At 39.8% G+C, this 6,152-nt stretch overlaps 1 long non-coding RNA gene across 1 annotated transcript in view; it reads right to left on the bottom strand.

Annotated features, from left to right (window-relative positions):
- LOC102380242 overlaps positions 1-4,915 on the bottom strand; it is a 28,272-nt gene extending 23,357 nt beyond the window's left edge. The window contains exons 1-2 of the long non-coding RNA XR_323436.1: positions 4,880-4,915; positions 3,984-4,134 (exon numbers count right to left, since the gene is read on the bottom strand). This is a non-coding gene — a long non-coding RNA (uncharacterized LOC102380242). The remainder of the gene's footprint in view (positions 1-3,983; positions 4,135-4,879) is intronic.
- Between the last annotated feature and the right edge of the window lie 1,237 nt (positions 4,916-6,152).

Raw genomic sequence — 6,152 nt, 5'->3', positions numbered from 1 at the left:
CCCCAAAAAAACAGCCCTCAAAACCATGGGCTGAACAAATATTTGTGTTTGTTTTCTGTTTCATGTCAGAAGCATCTTGAAATGTGGATGGCAATTTTACAACAGGCCTCTCACAGCCAAATTATATTTTGAAAATATAAGACAAAAAGCAAAGCAAACAGGGTGATTTTTTTTCTGTGTGTTCTGTAAATTGGAATAATTTGTGTTCAGTAAATGGTGTGTCAGTTCAATTTCATACTTAATTTAAATACAAGGCAGTGGGGTAAGTTCTAAGATCCTGTACAGGAATACAAGGCTTTTTGGTTGAGGCTCCCTACCTTCTGTTGCTAAAACCCTGGATTAAAGAATCAGGCTAATCACTGCTGAGATATGATGGCAGGTGGATAGCATTTACTCTAACTAGGCTGTGAAGTGGGTGAGAGCAGGCTTAGAGCCAGATCTGCTGAAGGACTTGAGGCTGAGATTTGTGTCATGCTATGCTTTTGTGAAAGCCAAAATCTTGGAGCTTCCTGAAGCCAATGGATCAGCTACAAGAAGTAGTTCAGGTATTGTATTTACCCAAATCAAAGACTTTGAATTTAAGATGACCCCCCAATAATTAGATTCCAGGCATGGAAAATTATATAGGGGCAGGGGGGAGTGGCAGGGATCGAAGCCTGGGGGAAGCAGAGGTTGAATTGGGCAGGTGAGAGTGGAGGCAGTGGTTGTAGCTCTGATCTCAGGCTTGGGGTCATGGACAAAGTCAGAGCTGGAGCTGGAGCTGGAGCTCCCCTCCCCACAACTTGCACTCAAATCTAAGATGAGGGGCTCCCCTCTCAAGGTTGAATAGGGTAAAAACTCATCTTGGATTCAAGTAAAATACATTAGAAATTGTGAGGAGCTGCAGTAGACAGACAATCTGTCCCCAACCTCCTCCTGCCATAATACTACCATTTAGAAATACAGACATACCAAACAGAAAGGAATCCTGGTATTCTGCAAGCACATTATTCTGCCTGCCTCTATGTTCCAGCCCATTCCCTTACTCTGTATCTTTTTTGTCTAGTTGGAAAGTAAGCACCTCAGGGAAGGGACCAACTCCTTGGTCTGGACAGTCCCTACCCCAGTGGAGCTCCATTTTTAGTTGGCCTGTCAGCAGTATGTGATAAAAATGATAAATAATAGCACAGATATGAATGAGTTTGGAAAAGAAAACAGGGTCCGTGTACTTTGTTGAAGATGAGGAAGGGACTCTTGTTTGTTCACACATGACAATTGTCTTCATAGTTGCTGTAATGTTAGGTAAAAGAAGTAACCTACCCCAAGTACAGTTGTATCACATTGGGTGGCTAATCAGGGTTGTGCCCAGAGTTTTACATGGCTTAGAAACCTCTAAGTAAAACCTAAGGAATTCAAAAAGTCATAGCAACTCATTCACACCCTTCCCATCTGCTGCATTCAGCGAGCTTCCTTTTTTGTGTCCTTGTGACAAGGCATTTAGGAAAATTAGCAGACGCATTAGACTCTGCCAGGCCATGCTATGAGCGCTTCTGCTATGGCTTTGAACGTGGGACCTCCATGTTATCAACTGTGTACCTGAGCACCCATGCCACTCCAGCCCTCATTCAGTGAGCTGAAACCTTAGAGCACGTTATGGAGTGTTATGCTGATGGCAGTGTCAGCAGCACTGATGTGCCAGCTTGGGGTCACTTAAAGAGCCTAGTGTTTCTTTCTACTGTAGCCACATTTTCATTTGAGCAATTATGTTCAATCTACTTCCATTTTCACAGTAGTTTCAATTTCATTTCCTTTCTTAAAACTGTTTTCAGCTGCTTGCAGAAGTTAAAAATAAATCGACAAAAAACAGCGCTTTACTTTAAACTCCGCATGCTCCCATGCTGAGCCCAGTGCATGCCCAGAAGAGACAGCACATTTGTTGGACCTGGCTTGCCCAACATCTGTATAGATTGGGTGCTTTAGTTGGGCTTTTTTTGGTGCTTTATCTAATAGCTGATTTAATCAGTTATTAGATAAAAGCACCAAAAAGCCTTGCTGAAGTGCCTGATCTATAAAGACGCTGTGGAGCCAGGTTGAACTACTACACTGCTTCTTCCGTAAAGCTCCTTTTTTTTTTTTTTTTTTTAACGTCTGCAAGCAGCTATCTTCATGTTCAGTGTGCTGCCATAGTTACCTTCCACCCTTGAAATAGTGGCTTTGGTACACTATAGGGGAATTACAGGCAGGCTGGCAAGAAACTGGCTTTCTGGTCAAGAATATCAAAGTTTATGGCTGGAGTCAGTATTCTCTAACTTCAGTTGCAACTGCTAGAGTTTGACATCCACTCAAATGGAAACCATTTTAAGACATTATGAGTGGGATTGTGGGCCTTGTTTTTCACCTCTTGCCTCATCCTTTACACATATGCCAAACGGATATAAAATGGAGCTTTTTGGAATTGGTAGCATTTCTACACTGGTTTGCTAAAATATAAATGACTACACAAGTTGCAAAATAGTAGAGAATCAGGCCCACCATAATTTCTTATGTCTGTGATGTTTGAAAATATATAGATTTTGATCTATAGTACTTGAAACTATGTAGACACTAAGTGAAGAAATCTCTGTAGTGTGAACCTTGGGGTTAATTCTGTTATTATTATGGACCATCGTAGGAACAGTGAAGCTGAGGAATTCTTCCCTGACTGAGGAGACTTACTGGGAATGAAACTACAGTATCTAAAAGAAGATAAATACTGGTTATATAGAGCACTGAAAAAAATAGCATGAAGCCTCTCTATTTTGTTTTATCTCATTAACATATCTATGTAAACCAATTGAGATGCATGCCATCTTGCTTCAGCCATAGCTCATTAAGGTCCAAAACTCTCTCGTTGAGAGTTTTCCTGTATATTTAACTGAGGAGCAACTAACTATAGCCTAAAATGGCTCTCTCTCTCTCTAGCACTTTTTCCCCTACAAGAACTGTTTCGCACTCTGTTGCTTCTCTTACTAGTGAGATTCACCAGTTCTCTTGCTGAGTGGAAGCCAATAAGATCCATCTAGACCAGGGGTAGGCAAAATGCGGCCCAGGGGCTGGATGTGGCCTGCCGGGCTATTCTATCCAGCCTGTGGGGTCCCTAAAAAAATTTAGAAAATTAATATTTATCTGCCCCTGGCTGCCTGTCATGTGGCCCTCAATGGCTTGCCAAAACTCAGTAAGTGGCCCTCCACCCGAAATAATTGCCCACCCCTGATCTAGGTAAATCGGCTCTAAAATAAAGCCATATCCTAATCAAGTGCCATATCCCAATCAGATGCCATTCAAGGTTCTAAAAGCTGACTTCCTGGTATAATAAGTCTGACAAATACTGGAGCATATTTACATTTTTAGGGTTCCTGTAAAAACTCTTTAATTAATTTATTAAATACTACTTAGTACAGTGAATATTGATAAAAGCTTTACAACTGTAATCTAATTTAAAGCATTCAATGTAATGACAGATTAATCCAAATAACAGGTGACGGAAAGGCTTTCTGGCATTATGTGTTCAAGCTAAGGGAGGGTGAGGTGTAAATTGGCATTCCCTGTTGATCTGCAGGATAGATGGGAGCACAGTTGCCTACAGACCCTCATGTCCAACCTGTTCATCTTAATGTTTAAAAAAGAAGTCTAAAGATCTATTTCATTCTGAACTTTCTCCAAGAATACTAATTGGTCTAAATTATGCAAGAAAAGCTGTTCCTAGATTAACAGTCAAAACAAAAAGAACAAAACAGTTGCCTGCCAGCAGATTTTCTTCCTTGCCTGCAAATTAAATACCTGATTAACAATATATTCTTAAAATACATTGCTGGGTGCTGTCTGCATACACACTACACAGCCTATCCTCCACCTTTCCTGATTTTTGTGGTCTGATGATTTTTCATCTTTGTCTGAGAGATGAGATTCAAGGTGAGAGAGAGAGAGAGAGAGTACAAATCCTGTAAGGTAATTCAGTCACTCACCTCATCTTCATAATCTTTCCTTAGCTTCCTCTGCCTTCTAGCCCTTGTATTGATCGTGTCACAGGCTACAGTAGACCAAGGCAGGGGGCTGAAAACCTTTCCGAACAGCAGTTGCCAGTCTGCCTGTTGCAGCTTGAAGAAGAAAAGCATGCTGTGAAAACAATCAGTGCATTTGCTTTAGATCTAAGTGATTCCAACTAGGTCGATGCTTCATGCTGATGTGTTGAAAACATTTAAAAAATTTCTCAGAGTTTGATTTCAACTGAAACATTTCAGCGTGTGTCTGACTCTCTGAAGTTGTTATTTCTCACTAATGTAGCAGACAACTGTTTTCTACCATCGCGCAAATCAGTAGGGAAACTAGGCCTTTTGTCTAGATGGGTTTTATTTTGAATGTTTTTGAGGGAGGGGAAATTATTTGCCAGGTTCACTTTTATAAGCTGATGCTATTCCAAATTGACCCTAGTGTAGTAGCATTTTATTTTGTGAGGAGAAAAAGTGGTAATCACACTTTTACTGGGTGCGAATGAGAGTGTAGCTTCACTCTGTTGCTTTCCCCCTGGCCTCCCACCCCCATCCCACGTATGAATTTTTATTCCTTGGCAGATTTCAACCAACATAAACACATTTTCCTCAAAGCACATGATGTCTCTCTTTGTATATGTTTACCTTCATATTTACCTTCTCTAAGAACTTGAGATAAAGAAGCCAATGAAGCATTATCAAAAAGAATTATTTTCAGCCAAATTAATAGCTATTCATTTTCCAAGAGTGGCAGGAATCCAGGACAACACTTTACTATGCCAAGGCTTCTACAATTGCTTTTTCAACTCCAAGAAAACATTTTTAAAGAAATAGAATCGGCTGCAGATTTTGATCTCGTATTCATTGCTCACCTTAAAAACTCACTGGCATCTCTAGGAGCTTTCAAGGTGCTGCTGAAGGAACAGGACTCTGAGTTAGTTCATAGCTTATCTGCAGCTTTTATTAAAACAATGCAATGAAATAAATAATAACTATATATAGATAATAAAATAGCAATATTAATAACATTATCATTTTTGCTACAAGCATAGAACAAGATTATCCATTCCATCGGTTTGCACAGTTTCATATACTGTATATCATCATATAGCATATGATGATATACAGTATATGAAGAAATAAGTGGACAATAGAGGAAAGCAGGGGCATTCTGTTTAATTTTCCTCTTCTTCCTTGTGCAAGTAATGCAAATATGCCTAGCACAGCCTCTGAATTGTCACAGAGAAGCCAAATTGTTTTTTCTCCATTAGCCCAGTATTGAAAATTTCCCATTAATGGAAATGGGAGCATTTTCCTCTTATTTCTTCAAAGAACAGACAAGACCACAAATAGTGATTTAAATCATCTGCCTCGTTCTTCCCACAAGAACATATTCTGTCCAAATATGGGGTCCAACACCACCTGCCCATGACAACTACAGATCTCATTGAAGTGAATCTCAGTCTAGTAATGGCTTCTCTTTGTTTGTAGTTTTGCACTGCAGACAGGTAGGTTTCTAGGCCAAAGGAGTGCTGTATTAATCTTTAAAAAGGGGGATGTATGAGAGAGCCTCACTGCCAGCATATCTGTCTGTATGCATTTAATTCTTAAATTTACGTCTTGGTTTAAATAAAGGGGATATGTTGGATTGGTGGCTTTCAGTACATTTCATAGGCCATTTGTTCTGTGGAGAATATAGATGTTATTTAACCATCCAAACAAGGTTTTATTTGGAAAAGGAAGGGCTTCTAGAATCCATTTCTTAGGGTATCTGTTAGGTGAAAAAGATCTAATTTTCAGCGAATAGTTTAGAGCTTTTAACCGAGCTAAGATGCTCCCATTTATCAGCCTGCTGTCAGAGTGGATGAGCCCCCCATCATAAATTTAGGTAGAGATCAAAACTGTCTCAAAAAATAACTAGAATTCTTTTCTGTTTCTGAGGGGACCATGCGGTCAGCACCCCAACTTTTTGCTCCATACAAGAATATGGACTCTACCTTAGAGTTATTGACTTCTAGCACTGCCAGAACCATTCTTCTGCCCATCTCTTTGTAAAAAACTAAAAATCCACCCAAGGCTTGTTGTCCTCTAGTGTTCACAATTTCAGTGTGCTTATTCCAGCTCAGATTTTTGCTAAAATAGATT

Source organism: Alligator sinensis, unplaced genomic scaffold, assembly GCF_000455745.1.
Source record: "Alligator sinensis unplaced genomic scaffold, ASM45574v1 scaffold254_1, whole genome shotgun sequence".
NCBI lineage: Eukaryota > Metazoa > Chordata > Crocodylia > Alligatoridae > Alligator > Alligator sinensis.
The sequence above is the reverse complement of the archived record's forward strand: the minus strand, read 5'-3'. Positions and strand labels throughout refer to the sequence as shown.